The 12,305-nt window shown below is 39.9% G+C and overlaps 1 protein-coding gene across 5 annotated transcripts in view; it reads right to left on the bottom strand.

The window, feature by feature from the left end:
- The window catches only part of SLC39A10 (solute carrier family 39 member 10), a 123,680-nt gene that overhangs the window by 83,391 nt on the left and 27,984 nt on the right, over nt 1-12,305 (bottom strand). Inside the window, exon 1 of one of the 5 annotated variants that reach the window (XM_070242081.1) lies at nt 202-312. The exons of the other annotated variants lie outside the window; for them this stretch is intronic. The gene's annotated coding sequence lies outside the window, so the exon portion shown is untranslated. Of the gene's footprint in view, nt 1-201; nt 313-12,305 lie in introns of those variants that run through there. 5 annotated transcript variants of the gene reach the window in all.

The following is a 12,305-nucleotide window of genomic DNA, read 5'->3' as shown; positions in this document are numbered from 1 at the left end:
GACTGAGTCTATGTAATCATTGCTTAGTGACATTATCTCTGGGATCCCTAGCTATTGTCCTTTGTGCTCATTCCTCAAGCCCAGACAACAATGACATCCAAACTTTCTTTTCATTTTTGATTGCAAGTCACTTTGTCACATTCACCACAATTTCTCTTTCAAACGCTTGAATTCTCTTTAAATCCGTCCTTTAAAAATTACCCTGAGCAGGCCTGGTGGCGCAGTAGTTAAGTTCGCACGTTCCGCTTCGGCAGCCTGGGGTTCACCAGTTCAGATCCCGGGTGCGGAAATGGCACCGCTTGGCAAGCCATGCTGTGGTAGGTGTCCCACATGTAAAGTAGAAGATGGGCACGGATGTTAGCTCAGGGCCAGTCTTCCTCAGCAAAAAGAGGAGGATTGGCAGCAGATGTTAGCTCAGGGCTAATCTTCCTCAAAAACAAAACATTACCTTCACCTATGCCTGGGAAGCATGGCTTACTACTACCAGTTTCGTGTTGTCATCTAACTGCCTCAAACTGAAATGTTCACTTTACTAAGTCTGCTTAACCAGAAACACTTCTGGGAATATTAAAGGGAATATTCTAAAACACTCATTTTCTAAAAAAGTGCAATAATGGGGCGCAATGGTAAGAAGCAATGTGATATACTGAGAGAGGACAGATTTGGAACCAGATGCATGTGAGTTTGAATCCTGGCACCACTATTTTCTAAGTAGGGGAAATTATTTCATTATCTAGGCCTTGTTTTTTCTTCTGCAAAATATTCCTTACATTACAGGGGTCTATGAAGATTTATTGAGGTAATGTTTATAAAGCATCTGGCATATTTTCCTATGCATGGTTAAGTTGCATTTATTATGATTATAGGTAATTGTTCTATCAAAACACAATTAATTTTGTGATGCTCTGGATCCCTCCCCCCAGCCCTTATCTGTACCGTTCTCAAAGAATCTTCAGAGTCATCCAAGTCTGCCTGTTACGTACAGTTACAAAACTCCACCCGTTAGATAACATCTGTCTTTCCAAGCCAAACTCTGTTCCAGTGCTGGGTCACTTCATACTTTAACTACCTCAGCTTTATCCGACTAGCCTAGATGTCTCTGAATTGGTGAAAATTTTACCAGTAAAATGATCTTTTCCAGTCGTGCTGGCCCTGCAACTTTTCTCTTTAATCCTACCTTCTGCTATTACCACATCCTCTGTCTGGAGAATTGGATCAAGTGATAGGGGAATGCTTCAAAGCATTTGGAAACAATAAGAACAGGAGGAGTACTACTCCCTGTCCTACAGGAAGCTTCTAAATTGGCATGGTTGACTTCTACGAAGATATAAACAGCCCTTTGCCCCTCTGCTGAGTTCAGTACCAAGAAAGCTAACTCCATCAAACGCTATCTTCAAAGAAATCAAAGAACTCAAAACCCATACAGCAATTTCCAATTCTAAATATGCCCTTAAAAAACAGTGAGCTAATTTCTAAACATGTGTTCTTGTAGTAGAGTTCTTTCCAAGTATTTTGTATTATTAAACATCTAAAAATTCGTGGTATTTCTACATGTATTACATAAACAGACTACCTAAATGATGTATATTCTAATTTGCCTATCTGAACAATTGAAATAAGTCACTGTCTTATTAAAATAAGTCTCCAATAAGCACCATCATTGAACATCATGCTGTCACACTCACCAGTGGCAGTCAGACGGCAGATAGTCAAAAGGAAATGAATAAGCCCGATGAACAATTATATGTTGAATGATTTTGATACAAATTAAAACTACAGACAATCCATATTCTATTTGAAAATATTAAATCCAGCTTCTTGAACTCTCTACTTGTTTTTGTAGCAGGGACTCTCCAGTCGCCTGCACTGAGCTCTGAGATACCAGACTCAGGCAGCGATTTGGGAGGAAACAGGAGGAAGCGGGGACTATGGCAAGAGGCAGGTTTTCAAGAAGGTGGGTTTTAGAGTGAGCAGCTAGTTGCTCAGTACCTGATACAGAGCAACACTCAATCAACTTTGGATGTGTTCCTTTCTTCTGTTTTGTTCACCCCATGTCCTTGGCACCTAAAACAATGTCTTACGTGTATTGTTCAAAAATAGTTACTGAACAAATGAATGGCTTTTGAAGGGGCACTGATGGTGGGGATGACCTTCTAGCGTAGAGATCTTATGACAGCAACTCAAGTTGCATAAGATTTGTGGTGGACTTTTGCTGGCAGGGCTCAGGAAGTGCATCCCTAAGTACAGAGTGCTTGCTAAATCGAGGATTTCATGCGTAGCTCTCCACGCTTTAAAGATTCACACGCAGAAGATTCACAACCTCCAGGCAACTTGAACCCCCAAATTTAACTCTAGCATTTAACCTTCCTCTCAGGAAGTTTTGCCCCATATCTCATGCCTATCAATTTACAGTTTAATCCGCTCTTCTCTTGCTCTGAACTTTGGGGAAATAGTTATTTCTATAATACCTTCATCTCTTGTGAAGGGGGTTACCATTTGTTCTTCTTTTCTCCAGGCTAACTCAGGTACACTTGCATGCCTCAGCTATTATTTCTAACCCTGTAATTATCTTCTTGCTCTTTGAATGTTCTCCAGCATTTTCATGTCTCAAGGCCTGGAGCCCAAGCTTTGATATAATATGCTGAGACTGGCTGGTGCAGCCTAACACTGAATTATTACCCTAAGGTCACCTCAAGCTTCCTATTCCAGTTTATGAAGACTTGTGTCAGCTTTTGTTGTTGTTTTTATTATCACATGCTCCACTTGCCAGTTCATCTTTTCCCATGGTTTCTGAGGCAGTCATCTTTTATACTGGGAATTCATAGATCTAACTGGTCATTCTTCCAGCTTCCGTATATGTAATTTCTTTCCTCAAGTAATTATCTTGTGTGAGTCAACACTAAATCTTCTCTTTATTCCTAAACACATCATAGTTTTAGCCTGGTGCTAGGCAAATGCAAACAATCCAAATATAGTATTAATATCTAAAATCCAAAACTAAACTCATTCTCATTATTATTATCTCTCCATTCCCAAATTTGTTCCTCTCCTAAGGTCTCTGTCTGGGCCGCAGTACTACTCTATGCCCTACTTTAAGGGATTGATCATTTTTTATTCTGTCTTGTCTCTCACTACCGATAGATAATTGTTTTCCAAGTCCCACCGAGTTTACCCCTTGCATATGGCCTATCCTCTCTCTTTTACTCTACTACCTGAATTCAGGTATTCAGCATCTCTAGATTGGACTACTATAGTAGCTTTTGATTTTGCTCCTTTAATCCATCATTCCCTCCTTTCTTGAAACACTTATCATGTCATTTTTGCCTTTAAAAGAATTACATTAGGGGCTGGCCCCGTGGCCAAGTGGTTAAGTTCACGCGCTCCACTGCAGGTGGCCCAGTGTTTCGTTGGTTTGAATCCTGGGCGTGGACATGGCACTGCTCATCAAACCACGCTGAGGCAGCGTCCCACATGCCACAACTAGAAGGACCCACAACGAAGAATATACAACTATGTACTGGGGGCCTTTGGGGAGAAAAAGGAAAAACAAAATCTTTAAAAAGAAAAAAAAAAAAGAATCACATTATCTCCATTGCTTAAGATGCGTTCCAGACTCTGACATTGCCTGCCTTTTCAGCCACCTCTCTTGCCACTTCTCTTCCTCCTCTACTCCTCCCAAATCAAATCCTACTGCAGGGAGGGCAAATGTGTCAATTTTGATTAATTGGAAGTAGATGCCTGGAACAGCATGTTTTGAGGAGAAGTGCGATGACAGATTGGCCATGTCTACCATGAAGGGGTGGTGGTGGTGGCAGCATCTATGAAATAAACTTGCCGTCCATCGTGCTACACAGATTCAGTGTTTAATTTCCCCGGCGCTGCATTTGCTTTGGTACCCCGTGACTTCTTACTTCCCTAGAACTGAGCTCCTAGACTCATGTTTTGATTCCCTTTCTTAATACTCTCAGTTATCTCATTAAAACATTATTTAAGGGGCTGGCCTGGTGGCTTAGTGGCTAAGTTCAGGCACTCCACTTAGGCGGCCCAGGATTCACAGGTTCAGATCCTGGGCACGGACCTACACACCACTCATCAAGCCATGCTGTGGCAGCATCCCACATACAAAATAGAGGAAGGTTAGCACAAATGTTAGCTCAGCGACAATCTCCCTCAAGCAAGAGGAGGAAGATTGGCAACAGATGTTAGCTCAGGAACAATCTTCCTCACCAATAAATAAATAAATAAATAAATAAGTAGGAGGTACCATTAAAAAAAGAATATTACAAATATATATATTTAATAAATGGTATTTTGACAGTGGATGGGCAATCAGATCCATGCTTTACATGATATACCAAATGTATATGAAAGATCAAAGATAAATTTAAAAAGGCAGAGCTATAGATATTCCAGAATGTAACATGGAAGAATTCGTTTACAGTCTGTGGGGAAGGCCATTCTAACTATGACTAAAAATTCTGAAATCATAACAGAAAAAGTGATAAGTTTAAGTCTATGAAAACCAAAAGCAACTCTAAGGTAAAAACAAACAAACAAGCAAACAAGCAAAAACTCCAGAATACTATTAAATGCGAAAGACTGGAAGAATTTTCAGCAAATCATATCAAAAAATATAATATCTTTAATACATAAAGAGCTCTTAGAAATCAATAAGAAAATTAATAAGAACCCAATATAAAAATGGTCAAAGATGATGAAAACAGGAAGTTTACAGAAAAAAATAAAAGTGTCTCTTAAACGTATCAAAAGATGTTCAAATTCACTCATAATAAGAGAGATCCAGGGGCTGGCCCTGTGGCCGAGTGATTAAGTTCATGAATTCTGCTTCAGTGGCCCAGGGTTTTGCTGGTTCAGCTCCTGGGCACGGACATGGGACCACTCATCAAGTCATGCTGAGGTGGTGTCCCACATGCCACAACCAGAAGGACCTACAACTAGAATATACAGCTACGTACTGGGGGCCTTTGGGGAGAAGAATTAAAAAAAAAAAAAAGATTGACAACAGATGTTAGCTCAGGTGCCAATCTTAAAAGAAAAAAGAGAGAGAGATCCAAATTAAAACTATTACGATACCGTTATTTTTACTATCACATCTGAAAAACATCCAAAACGTTGATAACACACTATTGGGGAGGCAATAGGAGAAAAAGGGTTCTCAAATATTTCTGATGAGAATATAAAATGGTACAATGCTTATAGAAAGCAATTGAACAATACCTCTCAAAATTACAAGTGCATATGCTCATGATTTAGCAATTTCTCTTCTGGAAAATGATCTTACAGATATACTTTCATATGTGAAAAATGTCTAAGTACAAGATTATTCATTGTGGCATTGTTTGCAATAAAATATTATAAGCAACCCAACTATTGGGAACATACTAGTTAAAATAGCCACATAATTGAATGATGCTCAGCTTTAAAACAAGTTTTTTCTTACGAAAAAATAGGAAAGCTCTCTCTGTGCTGAAGTGAAAAATACAGACTATAGTCATGCGTCACTCAGTGATGGGGATATGTTCTGATAAATGTGTCCTTAAACAATTTTGTCGTTATGCCAACATACAGAGTACTTACACAAACCTAGATGGTATAGCCCACTACACATCCAGGCTATTTGGTATTAATCTTATGGGACTACCGTCGTATATGCGGTCCATTGTTACACAACACATGACTGTAAATTGTTAAGGGGGAAAAAGCATGGTTCAGAAGTGAAAATACAATGCTTAGCATGCATTTGCTGGAACATGCTTAAAGAGACTCTGAAAGGATACACAAGTAACTAATATTAGTTGGCGCCTCTCTGGGAACCTGAGTGGATGGAGGATAGGAAGAGGCAGACTTTTGATTGAAAAAATTTTAATTTCTTTTAAAAATCATGCAAATGCTACAGTTTTCTCTATCTAGAATGTTCTTCACCTTCATTTACCACCTCCGCCTAGTTGTATATTCTTCAGATTTCAGCCATTTCCTCAAAAAGACTTTCCAATCTGGAAAAGTTCAGATTCCCTCATGTCTTGGTTAAAGTCTGACATTTGTTTTTGTAAGAAGTCCCTTATGGATGTCTGTCTCCCTCATTAGACTGTGAAGCTCCTAGAGGCAGAGAGGGAACACGTCTGTTTTTGCACGCCTCACCACAGCCTGGCCTGCTTGGCACACCAGCTGTATGTGAATGTTTGCTGAATGAAGAAATGCATGCTCAGGGCACTGCGTGGGGCCACTGGCTGGGAAACCACATGGAAAGATAAAAGAGGTGAGGCAATGTCTGCCTTTCGCTAGTTTATCAACTAGGGAGGTGAAGATAAATACACATAACAGTTATAGGTAAAATGTGGTCATTGCCTTAGGGGTTACGAATAAAGTTGTATGGGATTTCCAGCAAGATGACTGCCAGAACTATTTTTTAAATGTATTATATATCCAAAAATTGCAGTAGTATTTGAAAAGGGGTTTTGAAAGACTCATGTGATTTCCTCAAGAAAGGGCAGGGTATTTAATTCAGAAAATCAAATGCCTACAAGGGCCAGGCAGGGGATGCATGTAAATGAATGGATTGCCAAGTGAAAACTGATTAAAAACAAGATCTGGAGGTTCTTAAAGCTGGCTGCATATTAGCATCACCTGGGAGATTTAGACAATCCCTATGATCAGGCCATTAACTGAGGCCAATTCAATTAGAAACCCGGGATGGAGTGGGGGTGAGGGGTAGGAGGATGGGATGGAGGTGGAACCCAGGCATCCATAGTTTAAAAAACCTGACAGGTGATAATAATGCGGAAGAGCAGCATTCTCATTGCCTGTGAGTTGTTAAAAACGCAGAACCCCAGGCCTCACCCTGGACTTACGGAATCAGAATCTGCACTGTGACAACATCTCCAGTGATTCTCGTGTCCTCTGTAAGTTTGAGGAGTCCTGCTCTAGAGAACTTTGTCCTCTTCCAAGGGAGTGGCGATTCCTTAGGTAGTATCAGTGGTTCCCTGTGGGATTGCAGACCCCCTAGTTGTAGATATTCTAATTTTTCCATTTATACTCCTGGCAACAATGCAAATAATCGAAATCAGGTGGAAGCCATCAAAAGCGGACTGGGACCTCCCAGTTTGCCAGAGAGGGAATAGTGAATTAGCGGAGTTTATCTAAAGCTTAGGTTATTTTAAGGCAGAAGTTTCTCAATGTGGATTTTTTGGTATTTATGTAAAAAGATTTTTCTTGAGCAGCTAAAGCATCCCTGCCAACAACATCATCTGGCAAAGTTCAGGATGTAACGCTGCTCTCGTTTAGGGGGGAGGGGTTTTGGAGCCCCACCTGCTCAACGCTCCTTCCCGACTCCCTTCAGCAAAATTGAAGTGTACCTTGGAAATAAAGCTATCAAGGTCTGGAAGGCTTGGAACGTTTATTTAAGTAAATTAAGTAAAGCTTATTTACTTAATTTTGGCAATGTCCAGTCACCCGATATTTTTAAAGCCAGGGTTATAACTGCAATACAAACAAAATAGAACACTTGCTCCCTCATGATCTGGCTGGAAATATAAGTGGCACGAAGAGAACAGTTGAAGACTTTTACTCAACAAATACTTGTCGAGCTCCTACTATGTATCAGGTGCTATTCCAAGTCTTTTAACTTCATCCCTTCCATGGTCCCCTTGGCCAACCAGCCTGCCTCCAGGAAAACTGATGTCATTGCTCCTCCAATGAATGATCTCAGAAGATAAAAGTGCAGATGAGTCAGAGCAGCCCCTGGCTCCAACTCTGAGACTGTCAGAGTTGGAGAAAACTGAGGACCACTGAGATTGGGGGGCAGAACAAAGGCAGGAAGGGGAGTTCAGAGCAGGTAAAGATACACCCAGAAAGTCTCCTTCTCGCTCTACATTGCTAAAGAGTTGGACAATAGTTACAAAATTTAAAATGGCACACTAGCACATGGCTTTCAAAGAATAAATATCAGCAAACATATTCTCTTGCTTCCACAACCCTTGTATGATCTGTGAATCTTTTTTAAGTTGTTGCACTTCGTAATATTTTCACCTACTCTACGCTGCTGAAATAGTGTATAAAATCTATGGATAAATATATGGATTAATTGCAAATGAAAGATCAGTCTAAAGCCTTAACCTGCTGAAGCTCCACTACACTAAAATATACATAATTATTTCTGAAACACACTAGGTATTTTTGTAAACAATCCGTAAAAGCAAAAATCAAAAACTTGACAAAATCGGTTTCTGCAAGAAGTTTTTTTAAAAGAAATTTCTAAGCACTTTCAAAATTTTATGTGCTCAAAGAATATAATCACTGAGAACTGTACTATCCCCTTTATAATTTTATAGCACGTGCATTTATTGTTGTTTTGATACAAAGCTCACATTTGTTTGTAAGAGGTGCACAGCATAGTAACAGGAAAGGAGAAACAATGTCACGTATTAGACATGGCACACAGGACAAACAGGAAAAAATTCTTTTGCACTAAAAAGAAAGAAAAAAATTACTATCATCAAGGAAGACAAAGGGTATCTCTGAAGAAGAAATAAGTATTTTCTCAGCAGTGAGCCAGGGCGCTGGGGGGTGGAGTGAGGGAACAGGAGGGAACCAGGTCAGAAAGTGTCGCTTATGGCCCCTGTGAACAGAACTTCCATTTAGATAACAATCCGCGTGCAGGATGTGCTTAACTTCACTTGTTGGGAGGTAAGCTCAGTCCCTTTCTCCTTCTTTGCATGAATGGGGAAAGCTGTGGGCTGGCGCTCCGCCTCCCACCACAGGAATGTGTGCTATCTGCAGAGTTGTTTTGAAACCTAGAGCGCTTCAAGGAGTTGTATCAACAGGTTTCTCCTTCTCCCTAACACTGAGCCTATTGTAAAGGTCGAATGCAAACCTTGAACGAGTTAAACACTATCACAGGAACTCAAAACAAGCTCTAGCTAGAGTGTTTTTTATTAATGGAATCATAATTTATGTTTTTATCACTTCAGCCTTTTTGAACCCAGAACTATTATACAGCTAACAAAGGGCTGTTTCCTGACAGCTTCATACAAAGCACATTTTAAGGAAAGCCTTACAGTTGGCCTTGGAATGTTGGTTAGGACAGAGAATTCTTTCCTAGTTGGAGCTACTGATGTAGTTTTTAAGAAAACTCAGGAGCCTCAAAAATGTCCTTCTAAGCACAGTGATAAATGCCGAGCCTTTTATACACTTATTATCTAGTGCATTTCTATGGCCACCACCCTTCAACGCAAATATTTATCTTTTCTCTTTCAACTTTGGCCTATATACTTTCCATTCTGTCTTTAAATAAAACTGCTTCCAGCACAGCACATGAGTGGTTGAGGTAAAATATTCATCATAGAAGATTCACTCAGCCAGCCCTCAACATTGCAGGGGAAAGCAATAGCCAAATTCTAACCATATGTTTAACTTCTACCTGTGATTGTTAAAAACTGGAAATTGACAAGTACTTTTTTCTTGGATTAACTCCTTTCGGTTAAAGAGTTGATGTCTAGAACTTGGCTTGCCATGTTTGTACAGCCATTTGTTACTATTTTCATAACATTCGCAATTTATCTACAGTACCAAGTGGTTACTCTTACGAGGTTCTATGGCTTGATATAATTTGATTTATCATGAAGCCTCTCAAGTTCATTTGCCATGAATTTAATTGAAAATGACTATAATCTGATTTCAAACATTGAGCAGTGATGTTACAAAGAACATGTGTATTTCCCCATAACTAAACAAACAAGAACACAATTAGAAAGAAGCCAACATTGGGGCCGGCCCCATAGCTGAGTGGTTAAGTTCGCGCACTCCGCTTCAGCAGCCCGGAGTTTCGCTAGTTTGGATCCAGGGCGTAGACATGGCATTGCTCACCAGGCCATGCTGAGATGGCGTCCCACATAGCACAGCCAGAGGCACTCACAACTAGAATGTACAGCTATGTACTGGAAGGTTTAGGGGAGAAGAAGAAAAAAGATTGGCAATAGATATTAGGGCCAATCTTAAAAAAAAACAAAAAACTATCCTTAATCTTAATGATAGAAAGAAATGAAAATCTCTTTAATAAGAAATAAACTGTTGAGCAAATAATTTGCTAATTACCATGCACTAATTATTTTAATTGACCAGTTTCTTAGATGATTTATATATAAAAATTGAAAAGGGATAGCGTTTAGGTAATTGTCTAGGTAATTTATTAATGTAGAAGACTCTAGGGCTCCCAGGAACAAACTTGAATGTCTGAGGACTTTCCACATTTGAGGAAGTAACCTGAGTATCAACAAAAGCAGGAAAATCCAGGGGAAGTGAAATAAGGAATCAAAAGTTCAGAGTCAGCAATGGAGATTGCTAGTAACAGTGGCACATAACAGTGAACGCTTAAGGATGGGTTTCACTGTTTTCCTCAGCCTCTGGGATCTGTTCAAGAGTTTCAAGTCTTTGTGAAATTAAAAAGACAAAAAACTCTTAGGAAAAATACTTAAAGTCAACCAAACTTCCTAGTGTACTTGGCCCTGGAATTTGCGCTTGACACTGTGATTTTATCAACTTCTTAAAAGGATAAGACAGAGCTCTTTAAATAATTTCCAGAGGGCCTGGAATATTTCCATAAGTGAGCTAAAGAAGTCTGTAATCATGGAAGCACTGCTTATTTAGGCATTGCAAATTAAGATGGTCAGATACCTCTATAAAAGGGGAGTTATGAGTTTAAGGTTTTATACTGACATGCCTACACATTACCTACCCCTTCCTCTCTCTCCCTGTCTTCCTTCCTTCTTTTCTCCCTCCCTCCCACATGCCCTCTCTGCCCCTTTCTTTTCTTTTTTCTGGAAAACAGAGGATTTTTATCATCCTTTGAATTCTGGTGCCAAAGTAACCTGAAGAAATAACGTGGGGCAGGATTAAGTGAGTGCCTGTAAACCCTCTCCACAAATTCTGTTCATCACAACGTCCACAAAGAGGGGGCCTGGAGAAAATTAAGAATTTACGTTGGAGATGCTCAGGACAGCTTTACATAAAATAGGTGAATAATGGAAACACCACAAATATTCGTCAACAGGAAAGGATAAATTGCGGTACATTCACGTAACAGAATACTACATAACAAAAGAACAAATTATTGATACATGGAACAATTTGAATGAATCTCATTGACTTAATTTTGATCAAAATAAACCAAACACAGAAAAGTATGCACTTTATGGTTCCATTTATATGAAGTTCAAAATCAGGGAAAACCTAGAAGTCAGAAGAGTGTTTCCCAGGAAGAGGATATTGGTTGGGAAGAGACAGCAGGGGGAATTCCCTGTGCTGAAAGTGTCCTAGATCTTGATGTGGTTGAAGCAGACAGGTGTTATCAACATATAAAAATTCATTGAGCAGATTTGTGCACTTTACTGTATGTATGTTATTCTGTAAAGTTTTAAAAATGAAATTAAAGAAAAATCACAGTGGTGGAATTAAAAACAAGTTAGAGAGCCAGCCCTGATGGCCTAGCAGTTACAGATTAGCGCGTTTCGCTTCAGTGGCCCAGGTTTGGTTCCCGGGCACAGAACCACACCAGTGTCTGTCAGTAGCCATGCTGCGGTGGCAGCGGCTCACAGAGAAGAACTAGAAAGACTTACAACTGTGTACTGGGGCTTTGGGGAGGAAAAAAAGAGAGAGAGGAAGATTGGTAACAGGTGTTAGCTCAGGGCGACTCTTTCCCAGCAGAAAAAAAAAAAACAAGTTAGAAAGCCACCACCAGAATGCCAACCAGTTCAACAAAAGTGAAAGAAATAGTCCCATTTTTACAAATCCAGAGAAATAACAACCTTTCACCCAGGGGATGGAACAGTGACCAACCCAAAGAAGCTTTTCACATTCCCTAGCTTATCAGGCATAGAATGTGGAAAGACAAGCAGAATAAAGAATGATAAGGTCTCCCCCCAAAACTAGTAGGGTTTGGGGGCTTCAGTTAATTTTTGGAATTTCTTTGTTAGGGACATCTCCTCACTTGTTGTAGGGAGCACCCTGACTCTCTGTTGAGGGAGATTGTTGCAAAGAGTGACCAGGAGGACAAAGAGGAAATTGACTATCTGGGTTTCAGCTAGGGAATTAAAGTTTGGCCTCAAGTGTACTTTCTTTTTTTTTCTTTCTTTTCTTTTCTTTTTTTTTTTTTTTGAGGAAGATTAGCCCTGAGTTAACATCTGCTGCCAATCCTACTCTTTTTGCTGAGGAAGCCTGGCCCTGAGCTAACATCTGTGCCCATCCTCCTCTACTTTATATGTGGGACGCCTGTCATAGCATGGCTTGCCAAG

This window comes from Equus caballus, chromosome 18, assembly GCF_041296265.1.
Source record: "Equus caballus isolate H_3958 breed thoroughbred chromosome 18, TB-T2T, whole genome shotgun sequence".
NCBI classification, from domain to species: domain Eukaryota; kingdom Metazoa; phylum Chordata; class Mammalia; order Perissodactyla; family Equidae; genus Equus; species Equus caballus.
The sequence above is the reverse complement of the archived record's forward strand: the minus strand, read 5'-3'. Positions and strand labels throughout refer to the sequence as shown.